This window comes from Ambystoma mexicanum, chromosome 7q (assembly GCF_040938575.1).
Source record: "Ambystoma mexicanum isolate Mex_15411 chromosome 7q, UKY_AmexF1_1, whole genome shotgun sequence".
Classification (NCBI taxonomy): Eukaryota; Metazoa; Chordata; class Amphibia; order Caudata; family Ambystomatidae; genus Ambystoma; species Ambystoma mexicanum.
This window is the reverse complement of record NC_090941.1, coordinates 154196201-154210508: the sequence shown is the minus strand read 5'-3', so window position 1 is coordinate 154210508 and position 14308 is coordinate 154196201. Positions and strand designations below refer to the sequence as shown.

The 14308-nt window shown below is 42.6% G+C and overlaps 1 protein-coding gene across 1 annotated transcript in view; it reads left to right on the top strand.

Moving 5' to 3' along the window:
- LANCL3 (LanC like family member 3) overlaps positions 1–13833 on the top strand; it is a 398209-nt gene extending 384376 nt beyond the window's left edge. The window contains exon 6 of the transcript XR_011284080.1: positions 10445–13833. The gene's annotated coding sequence lies outside the window, so the exon portion shown is untranslated. The remainder of the gene's footprint in view (positions 1–10444) is intronic.
- The last annotated feature ends 475 nt before the right edge of the window (positions 13834–14308 follow it).

The following is a 14308-nucleotide window of genomic DNA, read 5'->3' as shown; positions in this document are numbered from 1 at the left end:
TTAAAGCAATATCATTTTTAGTCAATAGTTCTTTCAAATTAGATGCTCTTTTATAGGCACACATTGGACTGTCTAACGGGCTCTCACCTCCTGCCAAAACGTGCCAGATCCATAAGAGCCTAGAAGGAACTAGGACGAGCCACCCGGCTAATTCATCCTTAATGTCCTCGTTTAGACCCCTGCGAAATAGAGTGAAACTTGCTTCAGAGGACCAATCCGCTTCCTTGACCAGTTGTTTGAATCTAGTAACGTACGTTAGCATATCCTGGGTACCCTGTCGGAAATCAAGTAAGCGTTCTTGAGCACTAAAAACCTGTTCTGGGCGGTCGAACATAGTCTTGAGTGCCTGAATGAATCCTTCATAATCATCCAGGAGGGCATCCCCTGAGTTGACTAAGGGCGTAGCCCAGGTTAACGCGTTCCCTGTGAGGTGCAAGATAATGAAGCCCACCTTCGCCCTAGAAGTTGAAAAATAATAGGGCTTAAAGGTAAAATGCACCAAGCAGGAATCCAGGAATCCACGTAAGGATTTTGCCGATCCATCATATTTGTCCACCACTCCACCAAGTAACACACTGTCCTTGTTAGCGGGGTTGCGAGACAAAACTAGCTGCTTTAGCGCAGCATTCTCAGCCTTTAAGTTCTGTACTTCAGTTGTAAGCTCTTGCATGCCACGCATAAGGTCCTGGACTGCTTTCTCCATAGCTGTATCTGTGTCGGTCGTTTGGCGTCTCAAACTGTCGTAAATCTCCCCCGTCTCACCTGGGATCGCTTTTTGCTCTGTTCCGCGGGAGGATTCCTCTTGTGGGCGGATCGGGTCTTGTATAGACTCGCTCGAGATTCGTCCGGCTGCAGAGCGCGTTCAGAGTTCCGGGAAGGTCGCTGTTCCAGGATGTCCAGGAAAGTAGGTAGCGGTCGCTAAGAATGGGGATTCCAGGAGTCGAAAAGAGGGAAAGGGACAAGGAAGGAGGAAGGGAACCAGGATCTTGGATAGAAGATTCGCCGAACAGCACACACACGTTAAGTCACTACCTAATGATAGCGTTGAGACGCGCTGGGCCGCGGGGGCGTGGCCAATTTATAGGACGTGCCGTGTGTGACGTGAAAGCTGGTGTGAGGCAAGTCGCTTGTTGCGTCCATGTTGGGAGTAACAAGGAATACAAGCGACGGCGCGATAAGGACCAGGAGGTCCAGAAGGGACAAGTTCTATGGTTCATGACAATGTCATGGGTTCATTGGATGAGACATGGTATCCCCCATTTGCCGTGAAGATGACCCCTTTATATCCAATACGCTCATGGCCTATTGCCATACATCTTCAACCTCGGTTAGGGAAACTAGATAAAACCATTCGTAAAACTCTGTAGATCAAACTTCCATCCCTGGTCTACAATGTGGAAAATCCAAGACCACCTTTTCCAGTTCTAATTATTCACTATATAAAACTGATCTATCATTTAGAACTGTGGAAAGTGATTTTCCAAGTAATCTATATCACCGACAACAATGGACTCCTTTTCCCACAATCACCCAAATACTGGGATGAGGAGGATGGAAAGAACAATGAGAACGAAAGGAGCCACAAGCTCAATGAGCGTTCTAGTTGTTTTCAAAGTGCACCTGTATTCAGGAGATTTAACGATGGGAGGCCAAGTCATAGAGGCTTATGCTGTTTGGAAGAAGATGTCTCATTCACCTGCGAGGCTTGTGAAGCTTGGAAGCCCGAACCGGTGTGGTGGATCCTAGCGGATCACCTGAAGGGGAGAAGAGAAATTCTGCGTGGACAGGTCATGCTGCATACACGCCAGGAAAAACAAAGAGATGATGGCTGGAAGGTTTAGACTGAATCTTAACCACTGGCATTGCTCGGGGCAACCCTCCAGACCATCGTTCTTCGCCTGCCAAGCCATTACAGAAGGGGAAAGACCATATGCAAATCAGGCTTGGCCCCACCCCAAAAGGGGAAGTCCAGCCCGAACTGCTAGGTCACATCCCTTCTGCACGAGACCACAAGCATCCCCAAACATGTTTCACCCTTGTTGGGGCTCATCAGTGAGGAGTAGCTTGGGTCATACACGCCAGGAGCCAGTGAAAACTCCTGGGTGTGCAGCAACCACAGAAAGCAGCGTTTTGCCTACCGGGACCTGGATCAAGACAGACATGCTGAGGCAAGGTTGTGGGAGATGCCAGAGTGAAGTGAGAGCAGTCCATAGAAGAAAGCAGGCAGTACACATTTGCTGCTTGAGCGCGAATGGGCCAGGAATGCCAACAAGAGCTGGTGAGTCAACCCAAACACAATGGGGACCCCGAGGCGTTTTGGTGACTGTGCCAAATACGAACTATAAAAGTGACAAAAGGAGAGAAAGTAAAGAAACCGAATGAGAAACAAGAAAGTATATTGTGAATAATTGCCCTAACAAGATATGATTGTATGAAATACAAATATGTGTGGGATCCAAATTGAATGATGTATCAAGAAGATATACTATACAAAAAAAGGTCTGCACAACTGTCGAAGTAAGAGTAGCACCATGTAAATACAAGAAGTCCCGCCAGGAGAGTAAACCAGGCAATTACAATTGTGTGTGAATACAAGAAGCCCTAGCATTGATATTGATATTGATATTTTATTTCTAAGCCACTCATACACAAGTGTTTCAGAGCGCAACAAGGTAAGGGAGGGGAACAGCGGAGAACAAAAACAGCGATCTTACTAGGCCCAGTGACATTGAGAACGCTCAAGTGCATGGGATCGGGGAGGGGAAAAGTGCATGGAAGGGTGGAGAAGTGGAAAGTGTGAAGCAGATAAATAATAAATAAATAAATAAATAAATAAGGCAACAAACGGTGGTAGTGCAGCCAGCAATTTGCAAGTGCTAGGTTTAAGGCAGCAGACAGGGTAGGTCTAATAAGTGTAGGAAGAAAAAGTGGGGGGCTGTATGGTACAGATACAGACCCCAGTGCAAGGGGTGGCCCGGAGGCAGTGCGGGAGACAGGCAGGGTGAGCAGGTACTTGGGCCCGGAGGACAGAAGGTGGCCAAGTGCACGGTGCCAAGAGAGATCAGATCAGCAGGGGAGAGGGGGAGCGAAGGCAGAAGAAAAGAGGAAGGGCTTGAGGTGCTTCCGGAACTAGAGATGGTTTTCCTCAAATTTTAAAGTGGCCGGGAGGCTGTTTCAGAGGGAGGCCAAAGCTGAAGACAGCGATCTACGCCCAGCTCGTTTCTTTGAAAAACGACTGACCCTGAGGGAGTTAGAGGTAGAGGAGCAAAGAGCTCGAGAGGGGAGGTATTTGCGGAGGGATAGCTGAAGGTATTTTGGACCCAGGCCCCAGAAAGCCTTGTGAACAAAGCAGAGGGTTTTGAATTTAATCATTGCATCCACTGGGAGCCAATGGAGAGATTTCAGATCTGGAGAGATACGATCCCAGGGCTTGAAGCCAAGGACAAGTCTTGCAGTCCTGTTCTGGATTAGTTGCAGAGGGCGGAGAGTAGAGATAGGTAGATTTAGAAAGAGGCTGTTACAATAGTCCAACCTAGAGAGAACCAGAGCTTGGGATACCATGAGCTTCTGGGGGAAGGGGAGGAAAGGCAGAGTACCTCTGAGGAGGTGCAGTAGGAAGTTTGACTTTTTAGAGACCTCAGAGATAGCAGGAGAGTATACCATGCAATGATAAGTATGAATGCAAGCAGTCCTGGCAAGAAAGTATACCAGGCAAACACAAGTGAATGAGAAGTCCTGGCAGGGCAGTATACAAGGCTGTTGCAAGTCATAAGAAGAAATATAGAACTGTGTTTACAAGACAAAGGGAACTGTTTGAAAGAAGTGGTACTACAACGCTAAGCAGCTTTGTAAATAACAGTACTGTTGTAGAACAAGAAAGACACAAAGAACTTTTAGTCAAAGAATCATTTGTTTTGAGGAGAATTCCAGTGGAAGGGTGCCATCCCCTGCAGCCAAGGCTTTTCACCCTTGAATAACCTTTGTGTTGGAGCTGTTTATTCTTCCTTTACAAACTCTGTTGCAATCACCTAAGGATAAAGACATTTCCCTTTCACCTTATAGTTTAGTTTATAGTGTGAGGGTCAGAATATAACTTTTGAGCACAAGGACAGTTTTGATTTTGACATCCTGACACAGACCGATCCTTACTTTTTGGTTTAGGTAAGGAAATTCCTTTTAGAGCAGGGCTAATGAGGCCATTTCCCAACCCTTTTGTTTTCAATAAAAGCCTTTGCCAAAAACATGTCTAACTTGTGTTTGAGTTTCATTCCTGACCCTTCACAGTGCACAGGACGTTTAGCTGCATTGTCCGCTAACATATCAACCTAGAGTGTTGTTTTGAGGCTGAGGCAGTTGCATGGGTCATGCTATGATTTATTACCACCACACCACTTGACCGTTCAGTGATCACTCAGTAGATTACGTTATTGGAAGATGGTGGATGGGAACATGTGCAGTTGGCAGATATTAATCTTTCAAAATGTAAGTTAAGCATTGTTGAAGAACTAATTTGGATAAATAAATATATGGTGCGATGTGTATTTCATTCCAACTGGCTGAAATAAACATGTAAGAGAACCTTTCCTTTAAGGGAACAAATTAAAAACATCACTGGCAAGGAACACTGGCTGTATTTGTGTAGGTGCCATGTGTTCGTGGTCTAATCATTTATCCTTAGGTGCGCATTTCCTTCAAATATTTCCACTGGCTTTGTTAATTAGGTTTGGGGAAGGCATAACCCCTTTCTATTAGGGGATGGTATCAATGTTATCAATGTAGGGCTAGTCTTATATGCAAATGGAATTGTTGCTTACTCCCATTATCCTTTAAATGGGACTGTCAAACATCTGGAATGCATAGAGCTGCCCAGGATATGTCTTAAATTCCGATCAACTAAAATTCAGACCCTGGTGATTATCATCCCTGAATATAACGCCAATGCAACTGAACAATTCTTTAATCTAGGAGATATACTGTGGAAGCAACTTGTTAAAACCACAGAACTTCATTTTGAGACGTTTTAGTGAGTCAATGCCACATTTTGCTGATGGTCCTCTCCGCACATCCTCAAACTATGCAAGTAAAGTTGGCAAAGAAGCTAGTTCAACCAACATTTTTGAGTATATAGTCCAGGCCCATCTACCTATTCTTATTAGAAAATAGACAGCCTAAATAATGCGTTCTTATATAAACAATAAAGACATTTTCGAAGCTTTAAGCACAAATGAAGGGAATCAAGTAAGTTTTGGACTGTAAAATTAGGTGGCGCAAACAAATCATCCTTGATCTCTTTTCAGCTGTTGAACTACCTCTATTTACAAAGCTCTTTTTTTACTATAATAGGGATACCAAATTCAAATATACTGTAACAAAGTTTGTTAAAAAGGTCAGGACTTGGTCTGAAATGTGATACTATGTTGCAGTCCTAACTCCACACTCTTTCATATTTATGGTATAATAAGGGGCTGGCAGGCCTCCTTTTAGATAGTACTGTTAAGAAACAGGATATTTTGGAGGGTGGTGGGTTTGACTTGTTTGAGCAACTTTAGTCACAAAATCATCGACATCTGACAACTTTTTTCATATTCTTCCAAGAACATGACTTTGGGCCTCATTGTAAGTATGCCAGTATTTCTGCCAAATAACAACATGGTAGAGTGGCAGTATTATTCCCCATTGCGGAGTACCAAAAGGCTCTGTTGGGGTATGGAAGGATTTACGCCAGTGATGATTACTCCATTTATTGGTGGTACTGTGGAGAAGAAACCTTGGGCCAATTGTAGGGGATTTTCCTCCACATCACCTCCAAATGTAGAAATGTAGACTGTTGTGGGGCAGAAAACATGGCAGCAAATCTGCTACTGTCCTTTTTATGTCGCACCACCATACTTGGAATGAGGTCCTTTGTTTTTTTTGCAAATCGTGGCTTATATTCCCTTGGAGAACATTCATATAATTTTTAAGAAAATGATGGTGGGAAGAGGGTAATTTCTACTTACTATATTTATTATAACCACTTGATTGGGCATAGGTACGAATCATCGTTAATCAAGTAGAGTACATCCTTCTGATGAGGTTGATATGGTAGCTGTATAAATGAGTCGAAAGTTCTGTTCTATGGAAAAGATTACTACCAAATACAAGGCTAAGTACATTGCATAAAAAGCACAACACCAGAGTTAGATTCATACAGGGTGTTTATTAGGTGGTATTATTTACACACTGGGACAATGAAAATGCCAAAGGTTTTATATATATTTGGGTTCTTATCAGGTCATTCACATTTTCGGGACTCCCACATTTCTTTCTTGATCTTGTGCTTTACTAGCATCTTCATCTCTGTCTTGTTTTGGTAGTTGGACACTCCCCTCTGTCTCTGGTCCAGATTGGCAGGAAGCATTTGAGGTTTTCTAGATGTCACAACAGTGCCAAGGTCCCACAGGGGAACAGCGTCATAGCTAAACAGTGCTTGTTGATATCACTGAATAATTTTAAGTGTCTAATCTCCTCCCTATCTGAGGATGCTAACTCAATGGCCCACTAACCCACTCTGCTCCTTGACATCTTGCCATATGCTCGTACTTGAGTGAACCTTTTCTAGTGACACTGTTTTTACTATCCTGTTTCACCAGAATCTCTTTGCTGCTCCGCCATGTGCTTGTTCCTCCACTCTTCCCATGCTTGCACTTCACAAACTAATGGTTTGTCCTGCCAACCTGTATCAACTTAAAATTCTCAGGGCATGTCACTCTTTCTCCCTCAACCTCCATTTAAAGCCTCTCCTCTCCTCCTTCCTGAATATCACCTCCAGCTACTTATCTCTGCTCTTCCTCTTTCTTCCAAAAATCTTCAACTCCACCACTCCTCTTCCCCCCTCCTCTTTGCTTTTGATGCTCCATCTCATACTTTCCACTCGTCAGTCCTTCCTCTCCCTCACAAACATTTGTCCTCTCCACCTCTACACTAACCCTCCTCCTCTCTTCTAGGTCTTACCCGCTGCCCTCTCTCACTGTCTATTCTCTCCTCCAGCCATCTCCAAATGTGCTTCTTCTCAAAAAATCCATTAAGTTCTGAAATCCCTCCTTAATTAGGGCCTGAACCCCACCTACCAGGACCACTCCAGTCTAATGGGACCAGGGTATTTATTATTGTGTTCTCTGAAACATGATTGATTGGCTTGGTCAAGCGGTCCACCTCACACCATGGGTGGTGACACCTCAGACCCTTGGCCACCCTAATCATACCCAGGAAAGGGGCATCATTATATATTAGTTCTGCCACATCACGGGTGTTATTTGTGCGGGGAGAGAGCTGCAGTTCTAATCCATATATTCTTTCAGTGTCTAGAATTGGGCTGATTCTAAATGCACATTATTGGTCCAACAATACAGATAAAGCCATCTGACTGTAGTGGTCTACTCGATAATAAAGCAAGTCATAAATATCCTTCATATTTTTGAGATTTTATTCCAGCAATCTGAAAAAATCATCAGAAACCCTAAGTGTATAAAACTGTATCTAAACTCTAGCTTGTCCTGTTAAGCAAAACAGAACATTGAAACTTTTTTCCTAACAAAAATTCACATAAACCAACCTAGGAATGGCAGCATATCCCACCAACACATAGACAATGACACAGAAAAAGAAGAAATTGCCAATTGTTTAGTAATATCTCATTTAATCTTAAAAAAATGAATCATATCAATTTCTTCCAAAAGACCTAAAACCCCAACAAGTTTTGATTATAAAAATGAGACGGCCCATCACAGGCAAGATGTTAAGTTGAATTGACAGAATGTAGGAAAGAAAGAAAAAAATGAAAAATCCCATAATTGTGTCCAGCGACCTAATTTTCCCAAAGCACTTCCAGAATGAGGTGCATATGTATTCTGGGGTAATTGAACCAGCCATTCCTAGGCACATCCATCCTGTCCTAGTCCCCTCTCTGTATTGTGGACATGCCAGTCAGAGCATGAGCAAAATATTCGCTATTCTCTAAATGCAACCTCCTGGTGTGGGATGATATACTCCGCCCGAAACCCACTATCACCCAATTTTCAGCAGCTGGAGTTGGAGAATCTTTATAAATTGGTGGCAATACATCTCTGGATATAGATATGTGTATGATAAAAGAGCAAAGGAGAGTTTCCCGCAAATGTATCCATTTGACATAAACATACAACTCAATCAAACTGACTGAAAGCCCATCCCATATATAGGATTAATAAAACAGAACATCCAAATAAAACAGCTCCTAGCTACCCCATGTATTCACTTATTTGTATGTCCCCTTGTAAGTTAATTAATTTATCAATATTGCTCATGTGGTTGTTTCTAGAGAGATGTTGCTCAAGATGGGGGCTTCGTTCCATGGTTCGAATACTGAGGGTTGTTACTGAAGCCATAAATGCTATTTTCTTTACTTCCCCTGTGAGCAATTCCTCACTGTACCATCTGGGTTTGAGCTTACAACCAAGTTGGCTTGGCCACGATTCTGAAGGGTGGCTTCCTCTGTCAGAGATGAACATCTCATTGATGGGCCTGACCCTCTTGCTGAGGGGGCTGGTGAACCTGGTGAGGATTTTGACTCTGAAAACAGGAAGTATCTGGCGTGGCATGGCCTTAGTTGCTTGATGTCATTGGAGGAGCTGTGGACCTGCCTCTCCACCCAGGCTCTTTGGCGCTTGACTTCCTGGGAGACCGATATGCCTCTGCACTGCACCGAGTGGCATTTCATGTGAGGATCGGGGACACTTGGGAGGGAGCATTGCAATTGAGCCAGGCGCTGGGGGTCTGGCTTTCACTTCTGGAGGGACTGCAGCCCTGGGGGTCGCAATTAGAATTGTCTTCCACTTTACATGCATGCCATAAACAAATATCATGCCACTGAGGTCTTAGTCTTAGGTTTGTATTGCACTATTAAAACTGCAGCTTAGTGGTTGGAGTATAAGACTGTAAAATGCATGTCTAAGACTGGGTATTTTTCCTGGATGTAACAGCTTCTTCTTGCACTAATAGTGATGTCAGGGTCATTAGTGTGGTCTAAGCTTTTCTTTCTAATGTAGGTGTGACCCACCTTAAACTTGATTCTACCTTTTTTCGTCTGTACCATATCACAAACTCCATACCTATGCCTCATCCTCTTTCTTCAATGTACACATCTTTCATGTGCATTTAACTTTAGTACCTCTTTATCCTCTCCTCTGCTGCCCAATAAGGGATAGAGGAGTTGTTGGCTGCCTTTGAAAGGGTTATGCTCCCAGTGTAGCATTTCCTTGTGGTTTTTACCTGTCTTACCGGAAAACCCTCCCTTTCATATTCTCTGTGATTTCTACCCTGCAGTAGTTTTTTTATCAAGGAGTGTTTTATTACCTTGCCTTGTCTTTATTAGGCCAACCATCTATGCGTCTCTGCCCGGTCCTATGTTGGGCCATACATTCTCATGAAGGTGACGTGCCTCTTTGTATGCCATGTTCCGTATCCTCTTGCCTCATGTAGTGTTGCTCCCACTGAGACCTGCCATGTTATTGAACTGGTTTCCCAAGCAGCTCTCTTAAATCTTGCAATTGTGCTGCTGCAAAGATCTTTGTTTTCTACAAAGACGGCAGAGAGAATGTGTTTGAATTTCGGCAAGGTTACCTAATTGGCAGGCGCCTCTCTCACGCAAACTAATTTTTTTCAGAGTGCACATTCATGTCCAACCTTTTTTTAAAAAATGTTGTTTTTTGGCTGTTCAGGGATAAGTATATGCTGATACTTTTTAAAAGAACAAATTAAATAGAAATAGGCGTACAAAAAGCCTTCCTGACAAAAAGGGTGCATGTTTGATCAATCATTAATGTCAGCACCTTAAATGGGTGGCTAGAAAGGATCTATGATTAAGACAGGTTTGTTTTTGAACATTCTGGTTCTTTCTTAATAGCATTTTTGTGTACCTGAATGGAGGTTTCCCAGTAACTTATATTTTTATGTATTACTGCATCACCACATTGATAATATTGCACCATGTCCACACCCTTGCCTTCTTCAAGTGTGGTGCTAACCAGCTCCAGCTTTTAGCCTTGCACCCAGGCTTTTAGTGTCCACTTACATTACGCAAGCATCGAAATGTGTGTATTCTACAACAATTTCACATGTGTAGATTGACTTCATCTTCACAATGGTGTTATTACATTACAGTATTCAGTGCTTTGGATTTTTCAGCTGGGGTCTTTTTAGAATGAAAGTGGATCCTTTTAAACCTGAGATGTCTGTGTGCTTATGAGAACACCATTAGACCCATATTCTCCTTCTGATCCCATTTCTGCTGCATTATGCTTACTGTTGTGTGGCCAGGAGAATGCATATACTTTTGTGATCACCAGGAAAATGTTGAACAGTAGATAATGAATGACAATTAATTGGGGCATAATCATTGTAACACATTTTGTTTTTCTTTTCATAGGTTTGCCGAGTTTGTGTTTTCAGAAGAATTCAAGGCTGGCTCTTGCAAACTAGAAACCGTGTACAGTCTTTATGAAGGCCTGTCAGGAACAGTCTGTTTTCTGGTCGACTTACTGCAACCCGATCGGGCAGAGTTTCCTCTTTTCAGCGTCTTCATCTAGCTAACGCTGACCCTGCTCCTGGAAAGGGTCCCAAAGTGATTATACAAGTGCTTTCACCAGTTAGAGGCAAGGGGAAGAAGCTTGCAAGATATTTCCAGCATGGACTAGATTTTGAAATCGTTGTGTATTGTCAGATCAACGATACCACAACTTGCTGTGAATTCTCTAAAGGGAATAAGTGTCAAGGCAACACTACTAATCCTTTCAAGGATCTCTAGACAAAGAACACGTGGCTACAATGTAATGCTCTTAACTGTAGTTATAGTCCTAATACTATATATCAGACAATCCACTTTGGTAAACCTCATAAAGACAAAGCGCTGAAACACTAACCCCTTTTTGATGTATCCTATTATTCTTTCCACGTAGTATATATTATTTTTGTGTTTCTTTTTTTCCAGGTTGTATAAAGTTGGAAAACTCTGTGTCATGCTGTGAATGCCCTGGTTTAGCTGCGTATTTTTTAGTTTGAAGAATAGGGACTGCCATTTCCCAAAGTCACCATACTGCCTTTGAATCTTACACAAAGGATAGGCTCCACTGCCAAGGATGACCCATCAAACAGTGACACTGAAGGGTTTTAAGGCACTGCCAATCTTCTTATCGGCCGCATGTATAAGTACCAGGCAGTCAGGGAAGAAGGGGTGCACACTAGTCAGTCCTGGTGAAGCAGGAAGGATGCCAAACGATTCACCACTGTGCCCCTAATAGAACTAGAGGGCTCTGTTCTTTCCAGATGTCTGGATGCCATCAGAATCATGTCTTCTTCCTACAGTCCAACATGCCCTAGCATCACGCCTATCCACAAACTCCATCTACATCTATCCCCAATGCTTCAACGCAGCAATGCCGCACTGCCATGCTCAGCCCAGAAGGAACTCACTTGCCAAAGGGCCACACTGATCCTGAGGCCCAGGCACACAGATGAACACACCCATGGCCTCAATGTTCCATACAGTTCTATAACTCTATAGGCTGCATGCTGATGGTGACTTTCAGGATCAGGGAACTCTCAATAAAAGTGGTCTCTGAACAAAAAAAAAGAAAGCACCAAGACTGATAAGTAACTGAAAAGCATGAGCTTCATCAATTGCAGACAAATCCAATTCCTCATGGACAGCAATCAGATTCCACAGAAGAGGGAAAAGATCACGCTTAAAAGGGTCAAGATCTGCCCATTTTATAGATCCACAAGGGACGCTGGATGATAGATGGAGTTAATAGGAAATTAAAGTTATTCAATGACTGGTTTAACAGGATGCAATACAACAAAGAACCAATTCGACCATTGAGTGATCTTTACTGGTGAAAGGTGAGCAGGAAGAATTTGTGAGGACAAAACAACCGTCACTCAGATAATATATATGTGAAGGATTTCTAAACCTATCAATATTCTCTGTTAAGAAGTTTAGTTGCATGTAAATTCTCAGCCAGCAAAGTAAGAGTCATTTTCAATTCTTACACAAAGGAATCAGAAGCAGGTAGCTTCTGTTGCATGTTATCCTTTTTAGATTAGTCAGCATAGAGTGCCCCAAATTGTTTTTATATATTGTTTGAGGATAATAACAATTGGAGAGGGACAACTCTGCACCCACACCTCTATAAACTGATTTCCTAATCCTTGAATTGCATTGGATTCCTTTCCCAAAAAATGTATTGTACTTGAAATACCATGAGCGTGGAGCACCAGAACCAGAAACAAATCTCCAAGACATTTATTTCTTCAAAGAAGTAAAATGTGACATTTTCGTAAAAATATCTGATTATTACAGAACATCCTTGTAGGTAAATCCTTCCACAATAAAATCTACAATGATTGTATTGCTCATTTGTGCTGCTACCTCTATAGTTACTAACAATACATGTGTTGATGTGAAGATGCACGCTGTGCATAAATAGGAGAACAGGTCACATATATGCAAACACCACAAACCGAGTTAGTCGCCAAAAGTGATCTCAAACCAGCTCTAAAGTACACATAACACCCAAGTGCCCTCACAGGAGCAGCGGCATGGCAAAAGCTCAAGACTTGGACTGGCCACTCAAAATCATTTACAAGCAAGTCTTACCCAAGAAAAGTGGTTGAAGTGTTACAAAAAGAAGTAGTGGAACTATATTCCCTACTGGCCTGAACCCCCCCTCCCGCCCAAAAACCCCATTGCCACGCCCCATCCCACGCGCAAATCAAATCCCCCCCAAACAAGCATACCTGCTGTTTAAGGGAATGTTCAGTGCAGTCCACTGAATTTTAAGTTTCAACTTCCTCCTAAACTTTTATTTTAAAAACAAAACCTTCCTGTAACTGTTTCTTTTTCAAATAAAAGTATAGGAACAGTAAAACCTAAACAAAAAGTAGAGGAGCACGCTCCCAACCACTTCGACCACTGCCCAAGAATCGCAATCCGTCCTTTACAGTTAATTGAGCAGTGGTGAGCACATATTATAATGCAAAACTGTGGTTCATAGTGATAACATCGAAAACATAAAAGTTCGAAAGTCATAATTTCAAGAGAAAAAAAGTCGAAAAATAAAAAGTCGAATTTCTTTTTTAACACGTTTTTTATTCGAAATGGGGGGTTCCCCCCAAACCCCCCCTTTTTTTTGTTTTTACCTTTTTTTTTATATACTAGAGCCAAAAAATGAACATAAATAAAAAATAGAAAAAATCAACTTTTTATTTTTTGACGTTTTGTTTTCGACATTATTGTCTTTCGACATTTTGTTTTCGATATTTTGACTGACCACCCAAAACTGTGTAGTCTTACCTCAAAGTCTCCTTTGCCTTAGAACAAATAGTGTGTGTGTGCCAAATCAGTAACCTGTTCTGGTGGTAGTATTGTCAGAGCTGGAAAAGCTTCACAGATACATTCTGAGTACTGACTAGATAAATCATATGCCTTAACATTATTGGTACTCAAGATTATAAACTATAATAAAATCATACCAAGCAAGGAAACATACCCAGCGAGCTTGACGACCACACGTCACTGCATGTTTGCATTCCTACCATTGTTCAAATATGAAAAGGAGAAAGTGCTCCCAACAACAGATGTTTCCAATGTGAACAAGCCACTTTCATCATCAATAACTGCACTGTGTATAAACAAATAGCTTTAACACAACATGTGAGTATGTGGGACAAATGCAAATTAGGCTATTCTGCCTGATAATCATTCGCAATGTGTAATGAAACAGTGTCAGCTGCCCTGTAAGAGCATTAGACGAAGTAATAAAAGGTCTCATACTCATACTCTGTCAGTGTGTTGGAAGTGACTGAATGAGACATGCTGTTTTGCTTCTTGCATGTCCTTCTCTGGATTCAGTGCGACTTGACTAGCTGGGTGTGCTAGGTTCTTTCCTCTAGTAGGAAACAGAGGCAGTGGAAGAATGAAACTCAAACATCGCTCCTGAGAAGTCTATTGAAGGCGAGGAGCGGATCACCAAGTGAGCCGCAGTTTGCTGCTGCACCATCTGGCTTTTTTCTTCTCCTTGCTCCGGGCTGCAATTACGTGTAGGAGACAACCTTGGCATAGGTGGCATTTGGGCTTGATACTTAGGCTTGGCTGAGCCGGGCGTGTTGGTTGCCTGGCAGGGCTGTTTCCTTCCTCATCTCCCTCCCCCCTTTCCCTTCCTTAAGAGGTTCCCTGTCGCCCCTTCTAAACGGCGTTGCAGCCCTTTTGATGCCCAGTCTTTTGGATTAAAGT